This window comes from Colletes gigas, unplaced genomic scaffold (assembly GCF_013123115.1).
Source record: "Colletes gigas isolate AHSC1104 unplaced genomic scaffold, ASM1312311v1 Colletes_gigas_Sc00015, whole genome shotgun sequence".
NCBI lineage: Eukaryota > Metazoa > Arthropoda > Insecta > Hymenoptera > Colletidae > Colletes > Colletes gigas.
In genome coordinates, this window is record NW_025106644.1 from 1,973,495 (window position 1) to 1,997,195 (window position 23,701).

Genomic DNA, 23,701 nt, shown 5'->3' on the forward strand with positions numbered 1-23,701 from the left:
GTTAGAATCACTCATAGATTATCAATACTATTTCTATAGTAAAGAAAATATTATTTATGAATTACAATTGTTATGAAAATAAGAATTCAAATTTATACACTTGTTGTAATAGTGTGTTCAGCAAGGAGATTATTTGCAATAATTAATTTTTGTTTTGGGGGAGATAGTTTTTAGAATTTAAGCCGATTTTTGTAGATAGTAGTATATTTTATATTTTTTAATTTTAATACCGAATGTAGTGAATAAAAATAGTGGAAAACTAGGGAATTTAATTATTTTCACAATATTCCTTTGAAACAGAAGTGAATTCTAACTCTAAAATATTAATTACTAGATCGAATTTATATTTCAATTTTTCAAAATACAATCCAAGAGAATTTTGAAAAACATTAATTTTAAAAATTCAAAAAATATGGAAACAAATATTATATAAAATTAAATTAATTTTAAGAATTCAAAAAATATTCTTAGTGTAGGTTTTCCAATAAAATTTTGTAAATCGTTGTGAAGGTAACTGAAAGCATTTATTAGTTAATTTTCTAGGCTCGATCGTGACTATTCAATAGTCGAGGAACAAAAAAGGACCGACGGAGAGGCGATAAACGGGTTTAATTGCCTGTCGGGGGTTCCCCCGGTTTGATTTTTAGCGAATGACTCGACCGGAATCATTAATCACCGATTCGAGTCACACGCGACCGATCCCAAATCCCACGTAATGGCCAAGTCGATAACGATCGACGCTGGATCGCCGGTGGAATTTTAAACCGAGAACAAAAGACCGCTTCGGATGCGTTTCGACCGTGTCGCGCAACGCGACTTACGTAATCCGTGTTGCGTCGCGGGTTTGCCTAACCAGATTTGCTACATAATTCGACGGATGCGACAGAAACACATTCGTTCACCCAGCGTACCAATTACCTCACTCACCTATTCAACAAAATCATTTTTCACCATTCGTGTCATTTTTCATTTTTTAAACAAAAATAATTGAAATTTAATTGGGGGGAAAAATTTTAATGGGCGATTCTAGAGCCCAAAATAAGTCGAAAATCAAGAATACTAATTTGTTGATAGAGGCTTCGTTAAAAAGTTATTAACGCTTAAAGCTTCGCGCACGCAGCGCGCGCGGTTCCCGTTTCACAGGCGTAACTTTAAACGTTAATAACTTTTTAACGAAGCCTTAAACGAAAAATTGGTATTCTTGATTTTCGTCTTATTTTGGTCTCCAGAATCCCCCATTAAAATTTTTTCCATGTGTGTCCATAATGGTAATAAATTAATTTTCGAAAAAAAAATTTGTATCTTTAATTTCCAATGTAAAATGATTATTAAGTAACATATTCGATCATATGTCAAATTTAGTTCATTTGACCTCCCCTCCCCTCGCTGCTGTTCGCGTTTTATCGCGTCGAAACGCGATCAGAATGGTCCGTAAGCAGCGTCTGGCGAGCCCCGCCGCGATAAGTTAATTAACGGACCGGCGCGAATCGGATTAATGCGTCGCGCGACGCCAACAAATCTTGGGTTAAACTCGGTATCTTAATGGCTTTAAGGTGTCGGAGGCGTCGGTTTGAGGTTTCCCGTCGCGACGTTGGCCCTCGTCGTCGGTACGTGTACGGTTTGGATACGTCATAAGGGGAACAGCCGAGTTTCTGCATACACGAATCCGTCCGGGAAACGAGGTCGTCCCGACGCGCGAAGTTTCTCCGGCCGGATTTGCTCGTTTCCTCCGCGCTCGTCGCGGAAGCGCCGGGGACAAATCGACCCGCGGGAAAAATTAATTGAATTCATCGGTGCACGGCGCGTGCAGCGCGAAAAATCTCATCCTTCGTCGTGGACGTTGTGTTTCCGAACGTAATATCGCGCGCACGAATTAAATTCATTTCGGTCCATGGTAATGGAGTATCGATTTTCTCGATGGACGAATCGAATTTGAACGAAACGTCGCTTGAAACGCGCTGTTGGCCTCTAGAAGTGTTTCTTTGTTGGGCATTTTTGTTAAGGAACGAGTAGTTTCATTTTTAAATTCGATGCATTGGAGATAAAGCTGCGCTCGGATAAGTGAAAATCGTGTTCGATCGGATAAGTGAATGGTAGTCGTTCCTATCACTGAAAGGAGACGATTCGTAGCGCAGTAAGAAGGTTAAGTTTCATTTTTAAGTTCAATGCATTGGAGATAAAGCAATGCTCGGATAAGTGAGAGACGTATTCGATCGGATAAGTGAATGGTAGTCGTTTCTATCACTGAAAGGAGACGATTTGTAGCGCAGTAAGAAGGTTAAGTTTCATTTTTAAGTTCAATGCATTGGAAATAAAGGAATGCTCGGATAAGTGAGAATCGTGTTCGATCGGATAAGTGAATGGTAGTCGTTCCTATCACTGAAAGGAGACGATTCGTGGCGCAGTAAGAACGTTAAGTTTCATTTTTAAGTTCAATGCATTGGAGATAAAGCAATGCTCGAATAAGTGAGAATCGTGTTTGATCGGATAAGTGAATGGTAGTCGCCCCCACCAATGAAAGGAGACACTTCGTGGCGCAGTAATAATGTTAAGTTTCATTTTTAAATTCAATGCATTGGAGATAAAGCAATGCTCGGATAAGTGAGAGACGTATTCGATCGGATAAGTGAATGGTAGCCGTCCCCATCACTGATAGGAGACTTCTCTTAACACAGTAAGAAGGTTAACGACGAGCAGAGATCTGAGCTCGAATATCGGCGAGACAATATATGCCATAAATACAAATTGGAATCTGACATTTTAAAAATTCAAATTTGACAAATTAAAATTTAGCAAGTTTCAACGGACACAAATTCGATAATCTAAATTTTTCCTATAACTATCTTTCCTAACAAGATAGAGGGTTGAGACTTGGAAACAACCGAAAATAATTTTTTTAGAAAGATTTGGAAATTTTTAATTTTGTCGAAAAATTTCACATCTTCCGGAATTTTTTTCTTGAAAATGCGTAGGAATTGTGGGGTATGTCTATTGACCAAAAATGTTTGTAATTGATCCCTCCAACTGAAAATAATTTTTTTAGAACGATTTGAAATTTTTTAATTTCGTCGAAAAATTTAGGGACTCCCCCCTGTCGATTTTTCTTAAAAATTCGTTTTTTATTTTTAGTCATTTTGTTTGATGCCCTATAGAAAAGTTGTCTAATACTTTTTTGTAGGTATCCATGAGCTCTACTACAGAAAAAAGTTTCATTGAAATATATTCACTATTGTAAAAGTTATGGCCGTTTGAAAATTGGACCAATTTTATGGGGTTTTTCTCATTTTGCGGGGTCAAGGAACAACTTTTCGAACATTTTTGGAATTCCCAAATATTCTTCGCTAAAATACGCGTTATTTGCATTTCGAAACATTAAAATCCTCCAATCCGTTCAGAAGTTATGACATTTTAAAGATTCGCATGAAAATTCCGGCAGCCATTTCTGGCCAGAAGTTATACTTTCGGTAAGGAATTTTTTTCTCGAAACTGAGTAGGATTACAGGGGTATTCATATTGAACAAAAATGATTTTAATGACCCCCCGAAAACGAAAATAATTTTTTCAAAGTGATTTGAAACTTTTCATTTTCGTCGAAAAATTTCACACCTTTTGGATTTTTTTTCTCGAAAGTGGGTAGGATTTTGAGGATATGTCTATTAACCAAAAGTGATTATAATTGATCCCTGCAACTAAAAATAATTTTTCCAAACTGATTTGAAATTATTCAATTTCGTCGAAAAATTTGCCCCCTACTCGAATTTTTTTCTCGAAAGTGGGTAGGATTTCTGGGGTATGTCTATTAACCGAAAATAATAGTAATTGACCCCTGCAACTAAAAATAATTTTTCCAAACTGATTTGAAATTATTTAATTTTGCAAGCATCATCGAGTATCATCCAGTGATTTGACTTTATTATTGCTTAATTTTATTCTTAATGTTGATATCTACGTATCTGACGTTAGTAAGAGTCTACGAAATGTATCTTCTATTATGAGCGCCAACACGAGATCCTGGATTCGGTCGAGGGCAGTACTCGACCAGTGGTTTTAGGTATGGTCAGGAATGAGAAAGAAGTTCCGGACGAACCAGAGGCTCTATACCCTGGGAACCGTAGGAGGAGGTCACGTGGACGAACCAGGGGCTCTATACCCTGGGAGCCACGGGGTTAGATTTATAAGGAAAATGTATGGTTTCACGGACGAACCAGGGGCTCTATACCCTGGGAGCCGCTAGAAGGAGTGGACGAACTAGGGGCTTCATACCCTGGGAGCCACGTAGGTTTTTAGGATGTTTTTAGGATCTTGCTCTGTCGTGATGGTACACCTCGAGCGGTAAAGGTGTACCGGGTTCCTGAGATGCCCCTAGTCTCACTGTTAATAGGGCTCAGGGTTGTATTAAGTGAATAATGCAAGTGAGGATAACTACTTGAATATATTCTAGTCGATGCTCAAGTACAATGGTCGATTAACAGAACTAGTACTATTGCTAGGTTGCCTTGACGGCGAAAGTTCTATGTCGGCTTTTACGCGGCGCGTTCGCGGGAGCTACTTCTCGATCAGTCTAATGAACACTCACTGATAAAACCGCTAAGGTAGGTAGGTTGCTTGATGGGGATTATAGCCTGATCTTGCCACAAAGTGTCAAAGTAACGTTGTGTCGAGAGTTTTAGAAAAACTGAGCTCCTCGAGTGAGAAAACGCGGCCCTTATCTACTAGAAATTGAGCCCTTGCAGTGGCAGGGCATTACCATATGAGGTAATGAAAATTGGGCCGGGTGCTCACATATGGCATGAGTCAACCCCGTTCGAGGGGTTGTACGCTAGATGATGGGGCCAACGCCCAAGCTACCAAACGTTTAGGTCCCATACATAAATGATACGTAACACTTCGTTTGTTGCAATTGTCGTACTTTTTCGACTATTGTAGGTTCTGTTATCGAACTCGAAGTCTCAGTCTCTGGCATCCGTTAGCCGCGACTTACATCCAGCTAACGACTGTTTGAATTTGCCAGAATTCGCGGGGCTCAGATAACGCCGAACTTCGCGGCGAACTTCGCGACGATTGCCAGGTTCCGGGGCGAAACGTCCGGGAGAAACGGAGGATCGTTAGGGTCGACGAAAACGGCCGAGAATTATAGGGGTCACCGACGTAACGATTTATCGTGCGATAAGTTATACGGCCACGCTCGACGCCCGAGATGATAATTGTGAAATGTGCCAGGGGTTAGCGTGCCCGGTTTGTCGTAGGGCAGTGTCTCCCAAGGCGGCCATTTTGAATATTATATCGCTTAATCGAGAGTACGGCGCAACGTTTGAGTCGTTTTTCCAGATGTTTGGACCCGTTTTTCAATAGAAATAATGATAATTTAATGATAGTTTTAGTGAGATACTGGGGTCCTCTTTTTATGTTTATAATTGTAAATATAAATTTAAAAATTGTTTTTATTTTTCGTAATTTTGTATTGTTGAGAGTGGTTTGGTTCTGGATGGAAATGAGTTAATAGTTTTAGTGAGATATTGATATTTTCTGTTTATATTTGTTGCAACAATTTGAAATTGTGAGCATGATTAATATTTCAAATATGTTTGTTCGAATAATTGCTGCTTGAATGAAAGGGATATAAATAGAGGAAAGAAAGTTACATATTAGGCAACACTGTATGCCTCAGAAGGCTTATGCTTATGAAATAACCTGTGAAAAGTAGAAGAAAATCGATTTTTTGCTTGAATCCGGGGCGAAAATTTGGTCTTACAAACGGGGACTAGTATATTTCCTAAGCATAAGCATAGTTACACTGTTTTTTAAGAATATTTTATCAAGTCATAGCAAGTATTGAGAAGTGCTAACGACACAACTCATGAAAAATTGAAGAAAAGTGTTTTTTGCTTGAATCCGGGGTGAAAATTCGATCTTATAAGCGGGGACTAGTGTATTTCCTAAGACTAAGCATAGTTACACTGGTTTTTGGCAATATCTTATCAAACAATAGCAAGCATTGATACTTGCTCAAGGAAAATTGAAGAAAATTAATTTTTTGCTTGAATCCGGGCGAAAATTCGATCTTGTAAGCGGGGACTAGTGTATTTCTTTAGACTAAGCATAATTATACTGGTTTTTGGCAATATTTTATCAAACAATAGCAAGTATTAATACTTGCGCAATGAAAATTGAAGAAAATTAATTTTTGGCTTGAATCCGGGGTGAAAATTCGATCTTATAAGCGGGGACTAGTATATTTCCTAAGAATAAGCATAGTTACACTATTTTTTAATAATATTTTATCAAGCCATAGCAAGTATTGATACTTGCTAACGACAGAACTCAAGAAAAATTGAAAAAAATTGATTTTTGCTTGAATCCGGGGCAATTATTCGATCTTATAAGCGGGGACTAGTGTATTTCTTCAGATTAAGCATAGTTACTGCTTTTTGAGCGATATTTTAACGAACGACAACAAATATTGCTATTTGCTGACGACACAACTCAAAATAAATTGAAGAAAATTGATTTTTTACTTGAATCCGGGGCAAACATTCGCTCTCATAAGCGGGCACTAGTGTATTTCCTAAGACTAAGCATAGTTACACTACCTTTTAGCAATATTTTATTAAATAGCAAGTATTCCTCAAGAAAAATTGAGGGGATTCGATTTATTGCTTGAATCCGGGGAAAAGATTCGGTCTTATAAGCGGGAACTAGTGCGCAATCCTCCTAAAATCGAACATACGTGGGGAAAAAGCAATCTAACCAGATTCGTACTAGGTAACAGGATCCTATCATGCTTCAAGCTTCTCTTCCAGAGATTTTACCCGATTTCTGACGAGCTCCCCGCTCGTTGCATTGATTTTTCCCAGTCGTGGACAGGAAAGTTTCGAGAAAGGACTTCGCGGCCTTCCGTTCCCGCTTCGTCCGTGGAAATTCTTTTCTTTTCATCGTAAATTGATTCACAGCCCAACCCGATCTCCCCGTTTCTCTCTTTCGCCGTACGTATGCTGCAAACTTTCGTCGTGTTTGAGTTATAGCCGTACCTGAGACTCCAACGACCACGGCTAAGAATTTTCTTTAGAGTTTTCCCCAGTTTCCCATTCTCGCCCAGCCGGGGAAATATTTCTCAAAATCAAGGGGCTATCCCTCCCTTCGTGGAAGATTTACGCGAACAACGATCAATTCTAGGATCACGAACGCTGACACCGGAAGTGGAACCGATGCGTTACGAGATTATCGAAAATTTTGAATTTTAAATTTTGAAATTTAGAATGTTTTTTTGAACACCACTGGTAAGTCCCAAATCAATTTTTGAAAAATATATTATTTTTGTATATTATAATTTCATTGGTATTGGCATGATTAAAATATAGACAGCCATTTTTAGGGTTCCAAAGTGAATGTTTTTTTAAACTGGTAAGTCCCAAATCAATTTTTGGAAAATATGATATTTTTATACAGCATAATTTCATCGCTATTGGCAAGATTAGAATTTAGACAGCCATTTTTAGGGTTCCAAAGTGAATGTTTTTTTAAACTGGTAAGTCCCAAATCAATTTTTGGAAAATATGTTATTTTTATACAGCATAATTTCATCGCTATTGGCAAGATTAGAATTTAGACAGCCATTTTTAGGGTTCCAAAGTGAATGTTTTTTTAAACTGGTAAGTCCCAAATCAATTTTTGGAAAATATATTATTTTTATTCACTATAATATTCATCGCCATGTATTATGAGATTATCGAAAATTTTAACAAAATTTTAAAACAGAAATTTTACATTTATTTGGGCCCATATTTTTCTAAATTTATTTGATTGGAAATAGTGATGGGTTAAAAATACATTGTTGCAAACAAATATTTTTAGAGCCTCGTTAAAATTCGAGAATCCAATTTTGCGATTCATTTTTTTCAACATATAATTTTGAAAATGAATTTTTTTTAACTTCTTACTGAAAATTCTATCAATTTTTTCTAAACAATGATGTATAATATATTATTCCCATCTTTAATAACAAGATTTGAATATGCAACTATTTTTGGGTCCCTAGAATGGTTTTTTAAACAGCACTGGTAAGTCCCAAATCAATTTTTGGAAAATATAGTATTTTTATACGCTATAATTTCATAGCTATTGGCATGATTAGAATATAGACAGCCATTTTTAGAGTTCCAAAGTGAATGTTTTTTTAAACTGGTAAGTCCCAAATCAATTTTTGGAAAATATGTTATTTTTATACAGCATAATTTCATCGCTATTGGCAAGATTAGAATTTAGACAGCCATTTTTAGGGTTCCAAAGTGAATGTTTTTTTAAACTGGTAAGTCCCAAATCAATTTTTGGAAAATATATTATTTTTATTCACTATAATATTCATCGCCATGTATTATGAGATTATCGAAAATTTTAACAAAATTTTAAAACAGAAATTTTACATTTATTTGGGCCCATATTTTTCTAAATTTATTTGATTGGAAATAGTGATGGGTTAAAAATACATTGTTGCAAACAAATATTTTTAGAGCCTCGTTAAAATTCGAGTATCCAATTTTGGATTTATTTTTATCAAAAAAATAATTTTGAGAATCAATTTTTTTTTGAGTTCTTACTAAAAAGTCAATCAATTTCTTCTGAACAATGTGAATATTTCTTTAAACAGCTCTCGTAAGTCCCAAATCAATTTTTGGAAAATCTATTATTTTGATAGATTATAATTTCATGACTATTGGTAAAATTAGAATATAGACAGCCATTTTTATGGTTCCAAAGTGGAACATAATAATTTTAATATTGTTGTGTATTACAGGATTCATCGTTAGGATTCGAAGTGACTTCGATCGCGATGCCTGGCCTCGTTTCTATCGCGTTGCACGTTGCTACGCAAAGCGAAATCCGAGATCCGCTCTGGGCGTTATCAGTCGGTTGTTCCGGTCGCCGTGGTACCGAACACTCCTCACGTGGTAATCTGGCCTCGCCGCCGCGACGCAGCTGGGAACAATTCGCAAGGAGAACCGAGGCGACGTTAAAAATAAGCGTGACGACGAACGCGAAAATATTTTTACGCTCCGTTCTACCTGTACACACGCCGCTAATGGACGGAATTCGCCGCGAAAACGGAACAATATTGGGGCATCCGCCATACAATGAAGAGGAAACCACGCCGCCATGTTGGTTTTTACGAAAAGAAAAGAAAGACGCTCTTTCAATCCTTTATTCTTTTTTCACGCGAAAATTAACCAAGAAACTAACGCAATTGGGGAATATTTATATAGATAAATTAATATTACTAATATAATTGTTTATTAAATAAGAAATTTCAGTAGTTTTTAATAATTATACATAATGATGTGGAAATTTTTTTTCCACGCGAAAATTAATGAACATAATAATTCAATTGGGAAATATTTACATGGATAAATTGACAATTCAAATAAAACTTTATTAAATAAAAAAAAGGAGAATAATTGTAGTAGTTTGAAATAATTGTGGGAATAATTGTGAAAAATTAAACGTAAAGTTTAAGTGATGAAGGTTTAAATAAATTCCAGCAGAGAAACTCCGCCGCCATTTTGGTTTTTAAGAAAATGGAAGAAAGACGCTCTTTAAATTCTTTATTCTCTGTCCACGCGAAAATTAGCCAACAGAATAACGGAATTGGGAAATATTTACATGGATAAATTGACATTACAAATAAAATTTTGTTATTAAATAAAAAAAAAAAATTTTTTATTAAATATAGAATTTCAGTAGCTTGAAATAATCGTAGAAAATGAAACGTGAAATTGAAGTGATGAAGGTTTAAATAATTCCAGCTGAGAAACTCCGCCGCCATGTTGGTTTTTAAGAAAAGGAACAAAAGACGCTCTTTAAATTCTTTATTCTTTTTCCACGCGAAAATTAACCAACAGAATAACGCAATTGGGAAATATTTACATGAATGAATTGAAATTACAAATAAAATTTTTGTATTAAATAAAAAATTTCAGTAATTTTCAATAATTGTGGGAAAATGAAATGTGAAATTGAAGTGATGAGTGTTTAAATAATTCCAGCACAAGATACCAATGTTTGAACAGTCAGATGGTCGTTTACATTGTCTATTAATGTTTTTTAAACACGGTTTGTCGTTTAGATCAGTTGGAAATTTAGCAGATGGACCTGAGTCAGATTATTTGACACCGTCTTTGTTATGTCTACGACCGAGCGATAACCATAAATAGTATCAGCTATTGGCTTATCTCAAAGAGACTCGTCTATACACAGTGTGCATAGTTTGCCTCTGAATAGAATCCGCATTCAGAATTTTTGAAAAATGCAAAGTTGAGTTATACGTCTGACCTGTGACGACCTTCGACCTTATGCTTCATCTTCCGTTCTAAAGTGGGTAAAAACTAAATTTTACGTCATCTCTTACTAATTTGCAATTATAATACTATATAGTTATGTTTTACAATGAAGAAATTGGAGATTGGTGACTGTTGGTGCCCCACAAATAATTTTGATTGGTATTTACATGAAATAATATGTAATAAATGAGAGTTTAACAAAGAAATTTCACCTCATTATTTGTTAATTTGCATTCCAAACTATACAACTATATTTTACAATGGACAAATGGGAGATTTTTAACTCTTGGTGCCCCAAAAATAATTTTCATTCGTATTTCTACCAAATAATGAATAATAAATAATAAATGACAGTTTAAAAGAGAAATTTTACATCATTATTTGTTAATTTGCAATCCAAACTATACAACTATATTTTACAATGGACAAATGGGAGATTGGTGACTGTTGGTGCCCCAAAAATAATTTTGATTGGTATTTACATGAAATAATATGTAATAAATGAGCGTTTAACAAAGAAATTTCACCTCATTATTTGTTAATTTGCATTCCAAACTATACAACTATATTTTACAATGGACAAATGAGAGATTTTTAACTCTTGGTGCCCCAAAAATAATTTTCATTCGTATTTCTACCAAATAATGAATAATAAATGATAAATGAGAGTTTAAAAGAGAAATTTTACATCATTATTTGTTAATTTGCTATCCAAACTATACAACTATATTTTACAATGGACAAATGGGAGATTGGTGACTGTTGGTGCCCCAAAAATAATTTTGATTGGTATTTACATGAAATAATATGTAATAAATGAGCGTTTAACAAAGAAATTTCACCTCATTATTTGTTAATTTGCTTTCCAAACTATACAACTATATTTTACAATGGACAAATGGGAGATTTTTAACTCTTGGTGCCCCAAAAATAATTTTCATTCGTATTTCTACCAAATAATGAATAATAAATAATAAATGACAGTTTAAAAGAGAAATTTTACATCATTATTTGTTAATTTGCTATCCAAACTATACAACTATATTTTACAATGGACAAATGGGAGATTGGTGACTGTTGGTGCCCCAAAAATAATTTTGATTGGTATTTACATGAAATAATATGTAATAAATGAGCGTTTAACAAAGAAATTTCACCTCATTATTTGTTAATTTGCATTCCAAACTATACAACTATATTTTACAATGGACAAATGGGAGATTTTTAACTCTTGGTGCCCCAAAAATAATTTTCATTCGTATTTCTACCAAATAATGAATAATAAATAATAAATGACAGTTTAAAAGAGAAATTTTACATCATTATTTGTTAATTTGCTATCCAAACTATACAACTATATTTTACAATGGACAAATGGGAGATTGGTGACTGTTGGTGCCCCAAAAATAATTTTGATTGGTATTTACATGAAATAATATGTAATAAATGAGCGTTTAACAAAGAAATTTCACCTCATTATTTGTTAATTTGCATTCCAAACTATACAACTATATTTTACAATGGACAAATGGGAGATTTTTAACTCTTGGTGCCCCAAAAATAATTTTCATTCGTATTTCCACCAAATAATGAATAATAAATAATAAATGACAGTTTAAAAGAGAAATTTTACATCATTATTTGTTAATTTGCTATCCAAACTATACAACTATATTTTACAATGGACAAATGGGAGATTGGTGACTGTTGGTGCCCCAAAAATAATTTTGATTGGTATTTACATGAAATAATATGTAATAAATGAGAGTTTAACAAAGAAATTTCACCTCATTATTTGTTAATTTGCATTCCAAACTATACAACTATATTTTACAATGGACAAATGGGAGATTTTTAACTCTTGGTGCCCCAAAAATAATTTTCATTCGTATTTCTACCAAATAATGAATAATAAATAATAAATGACAGTTTAAAAGAGAAATTTTACATCATTATTTGTTAATTTGCAATCCAAACTATACAACTATATTTTACAATGGACAAATGGGAGATTGGTGACTGTTGGTGCCCCAAAAATAATTTTGATTGGTATTTACATGAAATAATATGTAATAAATGAGCGTTTAACAAAGAAATTTCACCTCATTATTTGTTAATTTGCATTCCAAACTATACAACTATATTTTACAATGGACAAATGGGAGATTTTTAACTCTTGGTGCCCCAAAAATAATTTTCATTCGTATTTCTACCAAATAATGAATAATAAATAATAAATGACAGTTTAAAAGAGAAATTTTACATCATTATTTGTTAATTTGCTATCCAAACTATACAACTATATTTTACAATGGACAAATGGGAGATTGGTGACTGTTGGTGCCCCAAAAATAATTTTGATTGGTATTTACATGAAATAATATGTAATAAATGAGCGTTTAACAAAGAAATTTCACCTCATTATTTGTTAATTTGCATTCCAAACTATACAACTATATTTTACAATGGACAAATGAGAGATTTTTAACTCTTGGTGCCCCAAAAATAATTTTCATTCGTATTTCTACCAAATAATGAATAATAAATAATAAATGACAGTTTAAAAGAGAAATTTTACATCATTATTTGTTAATTTGCTATCCAAACTATACAACTATATTTTACAATGGACAAATGGGAGATTGGTGACTGTTGGTGCCCCAAAAATAATTTTGATTGGTATTTACATGAAATAATATGTAATAAATGAGCGTTTAACAAAGAAATTTCACCTCATTATTTGTTAATTTGCATTCCAAACTATACAACTATATTTTACAATGGACAAATGAGAGATTTTTAACTCTTGGTGCCCCAAAAATAATTTTCATTCGTATTTCTACCAAATAATGAATAATAAATAATAAATGACAGTTTAAAAGAGAAATTTTACATCATTATTTGTTAATTTGCAATCCAAACTATACAACTATATTTTACAATGGACAAATGGGAGATTGATAACTCTTGGTGCCCCAAAAATAATTGTAACTGATATTTACACGAAATAATAAATAATAACTAAGAGTTTAAAAAAGAAACTATACGACAATTTTTTACAATAAACAAATGAAAAATTGTTGACTATCGATGCCCCTAAAAAAATAATTTATATATACATGAAATAATTCTATTTTACAATGAATAAAAGTGAGGTTGTTGGTACCCCCCCAAAAAAAATAATTTTAACTCGCACGAAATAATGAATAATAAATAATAAATAAGTGGATTTTCTCGACGTTTGGGGGGGATGGATGAACGCATGTGATTTCGTTTATTACGCGACAAATTACCGACGAAACTCGCGGTGCAACTTTAAAACGCATTGCGCTGCCTCGTCGTGACTCCGCGTCAGCGTGGCACCACGACTTACCCTCGTAAAGCTGTAACGAGCGCTGTAACTGACATAATTACGAAACGAGGAAGGCGTGATGGTAATACCGATTGCGCGCCCTGCCACAGCCTCCTCGAAGCGAATATGCTGCGAGAATATCTTCTTCGCGATTAAACGCGAGTACTCACGATCGCATTGTACATTCGGACAACGAAGATCTTGGATAATGGATCGACGTAAAAGGAAGAAGCCCCGGCGATATCCGTCGGCGGGATCGATCTTTAACATTTTCGTGCAACGCGGGCGATTTAAAACCCCCCATTTGTACTACTTTTCAATTTACGTCTTTAAGAAGCGGATCGTCAGAAAATAATTCATACTTGGCTGCAATTTTTGTAATAAAATTTGTACCAGATATTAATTATAATTTATCTGATGATCGAATTGTTAAAATTTGACATTTTAGGAAGAAATTTTTTTTGTGGATTATTTACAATTATAATTTACTTATAATATAATTATAATTTGGTTATTTATAATTATAATTTACTTATAATATAATTATAATTTGGTTATTTATAAGTATAATTTACTGATAATATAATTATAATTTACTTATAATAGAATTATAATTTGGTTATTTATAATTATAATTTACTTATAATATAATTATAATTTGGTTATTTATATTATAATACATCTGCTAATCGAACTGTAAAAATTTGAAATTTTGGAAACGTTACAGAATTTTTTTTCTGGACCATTTATAGTTATAATTTAATTATAATGTAATTGTAATTTGATTGTTTATATTATAATTTATCTGACGGTCGAATTGTAAAAATTTGACATTTTGGAAACGTTACAGAATTTTTTTTTGAGAATCACTTCTAATTATAATTACATTATAATATAATTATAACCTGATTATTTATATTATAATTTATCTGATGATCGAGTTGTTAAAATTTGTCACTTTGGAAACGTTACAGAATTTCTTTTGTGGATTATTTATAATTATAATATAATTATAATTTGATTGTTTATATTATAATTTACCAGATGATTGAATTGTTCAAATTTGACATTTTGGGAACGTTACAGAAATTTTTTTTGTGGATTATTTACAATTATAATTTACTTATAATATAATTATCATTAGGTTATTTATATTATAATTTGTCTGATGATCGAATTGTTAAAATTTGACACTTTGGAAACATTACAGAATTTTTTTTGGGGATCATTTATAATTATAATTGAATTATAATATAATTATAATTTGAATATTAATATTATAATTTGTCTGATGATCAAATTGTTAAAGTTTGACATTTTGAAATGTTACAGAATTTTTATTTGAGGATCATTTATAATTATAATTAAATTATAATATAATTATAACCTGATTATTTATATTATAATTTATCTGATGATCGAATTGTTAAAATTTAACACATTGGAAACGTTACAGAATTTTTTTTTGTGAATTATTTATATTCTATGATTAACAATACTGAAAATAATCTCAATAAAATTCTAAATGAAGTTCGTATGAAATCGATCGAGTATTAAAATTCAAAATAAAGCATTTTCTGTAACAATTTCGTAGATATGAATTAAATAGTCAGAGATTCAATTACGAATTCTAACAATATTGCATTTTTTTTAATTTACTTGGTGTTATTCAATATTTTTAATTATTTTTAATTATTGAAACTCTGCAGCTTTCAAAATCTCTGGTTTTATTTATAAATTTAAAATTATATTGAAAATTCTGTAATATTTTTTGCATTGAATTTAATTCTCCGAAAACACACATAACAAATTTAATTTTCATCTAACAATTTTTCATATACAATTAAACATATGGAAATTTAACAAAATTATATTTATAATATAAACATTCTACTTAACCCTGAACTTGTCAAATATTTCTATCAAAATATCTGTCAAAATGTCATTCATACAAATTTCAAAATAATTCAAAAATTCTTTAAAATAATTTAAATTTTATTTAAATTATCCAAAATTAACTTAATTGCGTTAATTGCTAATTAGAAGGGACTTGTAACTCTTCGAAGGGGGAAAAAGAGGGGGAAAAAATTGGATCTTCCCCGTTCGCGTGTGTCTCGCCAGCTTTCACCTAATTTCGCGCGAGCAAACCATCTACATATATAGTTTACCTTACAGCCGAGAAAGTAAACGGCCTTAAAACGCCATCCTGATTGGAGCAAGTCCTTAAAAGGACCGTGCGCCCGAAACGAGAAGCATAAATCAAAATTACATTTCTTTCGCATAAAAAAAAAAATCGCGATCTTGATTCGCCCTGAACCGCGCAGCAATCAATCTTGAAATATCCCGCGCGAATGGCGCGCATGCGCAACGACGGGATTAGATCGAGAATCACGACGCGACACTTCGAAACGCGAGAAATTTTATCGAAATTCGAGGATATTTTAAATTTGAGATCGGGAAACCACTGTGGAGGGGTCGAAAATGTTTTTTTATAATTTTTTTAATTGGTAGGTTGGTTATTATATTGATAAAAAGCAAGTTTTAGTTCGATTGAATAATTTTAGTATTGGAAATAATTTAGTGAAATATTGAATAAGAGTAATAAACTTTTGAATTATTAGTGATTGATTTTATTTTGTTTTGGGGGGACAAAATGGGGTACAAAGTACTACGTACTGACGTTTGTCGTTCCACCATTCGAATACAATTATAAAATAACAATTTTGGTTGTTAAAAAACCAAATTACAATTTCACGTGAAATTAATGATTTTTGTAACTGTTTCAAGGAAGAAAATGGTGAACAAACTTCCAAGTTCCTATTTATATTCGTGATTCTATTATTTAAATAAAATTCCAAAATAACAATTTGAGTCGAAAAACAGAATTATAATTTTGCGATAAATTAGTGAAGATTTTATTCAACTATTCTAGGGGACAAAATGGGGAATGGAACACCAAACTTTCATTTATATAATTATCTTATTATTTAAATAAAATGCGAAAATAAAAATTTAAATTATAAATTAAAATTACAATTCAGAGTCAAATTAATGAACATTTATCCAACTGTTTCAAGGAACAAAATGTCCAATAAACTTTCAAGCTATCATTTATATTGAGGATTCCAATATTCAAATAAAATTCAAAAATAACAATTTAAGTCACAAAACAAAATTAAATTTCTGTCAAATTAGATTCGATCTAAACGTTCCAAGGAACAAAATGGTGAAAAAATTCCCAAGTCTCCATTTATATCGATGGTACCAATATTTAAATAAAATTCAAAAATAACATTTTAAGTCACAAAATTACATATCACGTTAAATTAAATTAATAAAAACGTTCCAAAGAATAGAATGGTGAACAAATTTTCAAGTTTCTATTTGTATCGATAATCCCAATATTCAAATAAAATTCAAAAATAACAATTTAAGTCCCAATATTCAAATAAAATTCGAAAATAACAATTTCAGTCCCAATATTCAAATAAACTTGAAAAATAACAATTTAAGTCTCAATATTCAAATAAAATTCAAAAATAACAATTTAAGTCCCAATATTCTAATAAAATTCAAAAATAACATGAAAATAAAAATTAAATTAAAAAATAACATTTAAGTCGCAAAATTACATAGCACGTTAAATTAAATTAATCAAAATGTTTCAAGGAACAAAATAGCAAATAGTCTGCGAAGATCCCATTTATATTTATGATCCCAATATTCAAATAAAATTAAAAAAATAACATGTTAAGTCACAAAATTACATATCACGTTAAATTAGATTAATAAAAACGTTCCAATGAATAAAATGGCGATTTCTTAAGTTCCCATTTATATTGACAATCCCAATATTCAAATAAAATTCAAAAAATAACATGTTAAGTCACAAAATTACATATCACGTTAAATTAAATTAATAAAAACGTTCCAAAGAACAGAATGGTGAACAAATTTCCAAGTTTCTATTTGTATCGACAATCCCAATATTCAAATAAAATTCAAAAATAACAATTTAAGTCCCAATATTCAAATAAAATTCGAAAATAACAATTTAAGTCCGAATATTCTAATAAAATTCAAAAATAACATCAAAATAAAAAATAAAATTCACAAATAGCATGTTAAGTCACAGAATTAAATTTCGCGTCAAATTAAAAAATCCAACCGTTCCAAAGAACAAAATGGTCGAGTGACACGTTCCCCATTGCCCATATTTAAGGCCCCAATTATCCCCCAAAAATTCCCCAAAAACATTCCCCGAAAATTTCCCCAGAAAATTCCCCGAAAAATCAGACAAAATTCACCAGAATAATTCTCTAGAAAAATTTCGGAGCGTACACAATATATTATCACTGAAATATTTTGGGCGCGCGAAAACGCATAAATGTTGAAGGACTCACCGATGGCGCAACAGAGGATCAACAGCGCAGCCACTCCAGACACTCTCATGGTGGATTTCCTTTCTGGAATACTCGCGACGGAAGTACACCAAAGTGTTTTCCTCTCGTCACGTCATAACAGGCCGTCTCGTGAACGAACTTCGTGACCTTCTAACCGCGCGTCTTTCAACGGACCGCCATTATATCCTGGCCGACGACGAGCTTGGTAATTAACGCTCTTTCGCGCCGGCACTAGAACCCGACGGTGTTCGCTAATAACTTCGTTCGACGAGTTTTCCTCGCACCTACGGCCACCTTTCTTCCCACTCCGTGTTTCTCTTGCGAATACGTCGACGCACGCACTCTCACACACACACACCACACAACACTCCACTGATATCTCCGTGGTCCCACGATACGCGTCTTCGAATATCTTCTACTGAAATACCTTGCACATTTTTCTCTGTTTTAGAACTAAATTTTAGCTTAGGTTCTCCTTCCAACAATTACGATCTTCACATCTATATACTTTTAATTTTTTTAAACAAAATTTGAAGCAACAATTTTAGGTTAGGTTCTTCCAATAACTACGATCTTCACATCGAATATCTTGCACACTTTTATTTATTTCAAAAACAAAATTTGAAGTAACAATTTTAGGTTAGGTTCTCCACATCGAATATTTTCGACTGAAATATCTTGCACACTTTTGTTTTTTTTTCAAACAAAATTTGCTGCAATTTTAGGTTAGGTTCGTCTTCCAATACCAACGACCTTCGAACAACCTCTAAAATACACTTTTGTTTGTTTCGAAACAAGATATGACAGAGCAATTTTAGGTTAGGTTCGTTCCAAGACGCATCTGCTCGCCGGAGGACTGTCAACGACTCATCGTCCTCGCATTTATCGATCACGTCTGCTTTCTCCGACCGTTTCTCGGTGTCGATTTCTATCCACGAGCTTCCTCCTCCCCTAGTGTACACGTGTTCGTGTTTGCTGTGGTACTTCCTTCGGAACGCGGGACAGGGTTTTCTTTTTCACAGTTACTTCTCTCTCTCGCTCTGTGTACACTCGAGCTGGTCCTCGCAATTCCAGTAATTAATAGACCCCCTCCCCCGCCCGTTGGTTCGATCGATAATCGCTTTTCCAAGCCAGTGCTTTCCTTTAAACTTTTACCCGGGTATTCCCATCGTCTGCGGAGACGATTGAAACTTTGTTATCGCAGAAATTGCTCGTCCGTGCAGCGACGTAATCTTGAACTCGGTTGCTTTGGTGGGCTGTTCGCCTCCCCCCGCCCCCCGCCCCCCTGCTGTTAATTAAACGATTCCCGGTCGAACTTGGTGTTTTTTTCTCTTCGTTTCTTTTCTCTTTTTATCTTTTTCGTGTCTTTTTTTTTTTCGCCCCCCCACCAAAAACTTGCGATTCACGCGACACGCCAAAGGAATTAATTAGTTTAGGGGGACACCACCCCCGTTTGGTGCACGGGACTACGGACGAAATTGGCGTGTCCCAATTCCGCCGGCTCGCGGGGGCGGCTGAGGGTAATTAAGAAACTTGTTACTCGATAATTCTCTCTCGAGACGTAGCCAGAAATTCGTCGCTCATTGGTTTCCAACGTTTCCCCTTTCTGGTTTGCTCGCGTCGTCCTCCTCTTCCTTGATTCTTTTTTTTTCGTCTGCGCCACGTTTCTTCGCCCTTTTCCCTAACTAGTATCCAGCGCCGTTACTGCCTAAGAGAGTGGGGGAGCAGTGGTCAGAGATTGGGGAGAATTTTTTTTTGGGGAGATAAATAGTGGAGAGAGTCACTCGATAACTAAAGAGATCAAGTGTTTTTGTCTTTTTGAGGTGTGGGAGGAAGCTAGTAAGGTGCCTTGGACGCCTATGTAGTGAATGAACAGTCGAGAGGAGCAAAGCAGTCGAGCACTTGTGAGAGACTCGAGAGCGTGGCCCTCTGGCGGCGGGCGCGGGAACTATCGCCAGAGTCTCTGTAGTTATCGAATGACTGGTAAATTTGTACCTTCTGACAATCTTTCGGTGATTATTTACCATGTTAAAGACCTTGTCACTATGTTTATTTATTATAGAGGATTTTTAACAACATTCTTGTTACATTTAAGTGTTCAACCAAGTGTATTATAATAGTAACCAATTTATTAATGGAGAGTTACTGTTTTTAAAGAATATGGATCATTGCACCTTGGTATGTTAGGAATTATGACATGATTTATTAGGTTAATAGCAATACTAATTTCTTTTTGCATGAATCTTTTATATATTGAAACTCGAGAACCTAGAATTAATTATAGAACTTTTTGAATGTTAAAAATTGTAATAATATTTGCTGAGTTAACAGAAAATACTAATTTATTTTTGTATAATTTTTTGGAATTTTTTGAATGTTCCTGAAATTTTCTAATAATATTTTAGAGTCGTGCTCGTGTGACTAGTAATCATGCACAGAAATATAGCTTTTAATTGTTCACTTGCTCGCGAACCTTGTCCACAGTTGACAATAATTACTAGCATTAGTCTCTACCACGCAAATTTCAATGGCACTAAAGTGTACTAAGGAAATAGGCTCGCGAGTATTCCAGAGCGAAAAATAATAGTTTAAATTAGGTCTGGGTCCGAGTTCAAGACAATAACGACGAGCAAACGATTCTAACTTGAAAATAAATTGTAATTATAGCTTAACAAGTTTAACAAGAGCCTTGAAGTAGTGGCGGGGATGGCACGCGATTAGACTACCATCTAAGCCTATGTACATAGCTCTCACTAGCATATACGATCTCTAATATTGTTTAACAAATATAACTCGTCAAATTTTTATTCTTAAACAAACGAAAAACTGACGTAGTACTTAGTTTTGTAATCATGTCGAAATTCATTAATTTTTCATTTCTGAGGGGGGAAAAACCTTGTGAACCATATATGTTTCACCAGACAGTTAACGCGTTGCCAAACAATAATTTTCGATAATCGAAAATCTGATGTAGTACTTAGTTTTATAACCATGTCGAAATTCATTAATTTTTTGTTTACTGGGCGCAAAAAATCCTCGTGAACCATATGTGGGTCACCTGGCAGTTAACGTGTTGCCAAAGAAAAAATTTCGATAATCGAAAATCTGACGTAGTACTTAGTTTTGAAATTCATTAATTTTTCGTTCTAACTCGAGGTGAAAAGATCATCGTGAACCATATATGGGTCACCAGACAGTTAACGTGTTGTCAAACAAAACTTTTCAATAATCGAAAATCTGACGTAGTACTTAGTATTGAAATTCATTAATTTTTCGTTCTAACTCGAGGTGAAAAAATCCTCGTGGGCCATATATGGGGCACCAGACAGTTAACGCGTTGCAAACAAAAATTGTTGAAAAGTTGACAAAATTTGATAAAAACTAGGGTTTTTGTTTAGCTTGTTATGCTATATCTATTTATTTTTCTCTTCTAATGTGCTTCGAGGTCGTTAACATGGTGAATAATTACCAAAATTCTGTTATTCGTGGAATAGAAATAATCTGAATATCAATGGGGTAATTTGCAATGTTGTTCAGTCTTTGATTGGTAAATAGTTGAAATTAAATATTGCTTGTTGAATAAATAGACTTTCCAGTATTTTTACTAGATTAGAATAGTTAAATTTAAAGCAAAAACAACTGGATTAGCTTGAAAGGGATCGATGAATAATAGAACAAAATATAATATTAATTGATGAATCTGAGGAATACGTGAATGCATCTGTAATGGCGAGAGTAACACGACGAAAACGTTCGACAGAAAATCGATGCAGCTGTCTGTAATTTTACTCACTGAACAATACTGTTTCTTCGAAGATGACCCCAAAAATAGAGGTTAAAAACCACATCGACTAAATCAATTTCAACTAAAATCGACAGCATTTGACGTGGAACAATGTTGCAATTAACACATTTAAAATAAATTTATTTTCGAATAACAGATATATTTGTCTTCTGTTCGATTCTTTACTTAAATAAACATTCTTAATTATAAGTGGTTATATTGCCAGGTGCCTGTTGATTGCAGAAACGATCGATTGAAGCCTTTTTTAAAAAACGATTTTCTCCAAAATTTGCAAATTTTTCATTTTTTTGAGACGTCATTTTCTCAGAAATATTTGAGTTTCACAATTTCCCAAAAATTTGCAATTTTTTTATGAGATGTCATTTTCTCTGAAAAATTTGAATTTCTCAAGTTTAATTTTCTCAAAAATTTGCAATTTTTACAATTTTTTGAGACTTCATTTTCTCAGAAAAATTTGAGTTTTTTAAGTTTAATTTTCTCAAATATTTGCAAGTTTCACAATTTTTTGAGACGCCATTTTCTCAGAAAACTTTTAGTCTTACATTTTAATTTTCCCGAAAATTTGCAAATTTTAATTTTTCGAGACGTCATTTTCTCTGAAAAATTTGAGTCTCACAAGTTTAATTTTGTCAGAAATTTGTAAATTTTACATTTTTTGAGACGTCATTTTCTCAGCAAACTTTTTTCAAAAATTTGAATCACTTAATTTTCTCAAAAATTTGCAATTTTTACATTTTTTTGAGATGTCATTTTCTCAAAAAAATGTGAGTTTCATAGTTAATTTTTCTCAAAAATTTGCAAATTCTACGTTTTTTGAGACGTTATTCTCTCAGAAAAATTTAAGTCTCAAAATTTAATTTTCTCAAAAATTTGCAAATTTTTACAATTTTTTGAGATATCACTTTCTCAAAACAAATTTGAGAAACTTGGACGACCCTTTTGGTAGAGCTGATCAAATTTTATTTCCAAACCAAGGAATACAAATTTTAGATTCGTTCAAAAACGACATCCAAAAATAAAAGTTGCGCAAAAAATAATAAAATATAAATCGTCGAATAAAACTAGTCCACCATCGACGTTTTGTAATCTCGCTTATAATATTAAATCGCGAACCCTGCGATGCTTCTCCGCGATGGAATACAGCCACGTACACACGTTGCACGAGTTTTCTCTTTTATCCTCGCGTTACACGAGCCACAAACGCCTACCTCTTTGCGTTACGTTGATAGATCGTTCCGATAAATTAGTTATCTTAATTGCAATCTGATCGAGCCATGTTCCGTGAAACCAAACAAAGGTTACAGGCTATTACCGATATTGCTTCGATGCTAGGTCACGTTCTTACCTCCCCCTATTTGTAACAAATAAAGTGATCTTATCGATCTAGTTCGAGCTATAGGATCCGGTAGGCTTCGCGGGAAAAGATCTAATCCTTGTTCTACACATCTCGCGACGAAAGGCGGCATGTACGACGGAGACACTTTATTCCATCGGTACAATCCACGAAATGAATTTTTAAACCTTTCAAATTACTCTCCTTGGGTCACTGGAGACCCGAATCAAATTCAAGATTTTTATAAAAGTCTCTCAATTTCAGATTAATATTTCTATCGAAGAGGAGTCACCTAATCAAGAAACGTTTTAATCAGATTTGTATATATGGAAATAAATAAAATTTATTTTACACTACATAGAGTGTTCGACAACCCTGGGAAAAATTTTAATGGGGGATTCTAGAGGCCAAAATAAGACGAAAATCAAGAATACCAATTTGTCGATTGAGGCTTCGTTAAAAAGATATCAACGTTTA

At 33.2% G+C, this 23,701-nt stretch overlaps 1 protein-coding gene and 1 long non-coding RNA gene across 4 annotated transcripts in view; both read right to left on the bottom strand.

Moving 5' to 3' along the window:
• LOC122400008 (cysteine-rich motor neuron 1 protein) overlaps positions 1–23,701 on the bottom strand; it is a 653,650-nt gene that overhangs the window by 371,027 nt on the left and 258,922 nt on the right. The gene's annotated exons all lie outside the window — the stretch shown is intronic.
• The window catches only part of LOC122400009, a 251,400-nt gene that overhangs the window by 177,515 nt on the left and 50,184 nt on the right, over positions 1–23,701 (bottom strand). For both annotated transcript variants that reach the window (XR_006259318.1, XR_006259317.1), the window contains exon 2: positions 18,087–19,794. This is a non-coding gene — a long non-coding RNA (uncharacterized LOC122400009). The remainder of the gene's footprint in view (positions 1–18,086; positions 19,795–23,701) is intronic.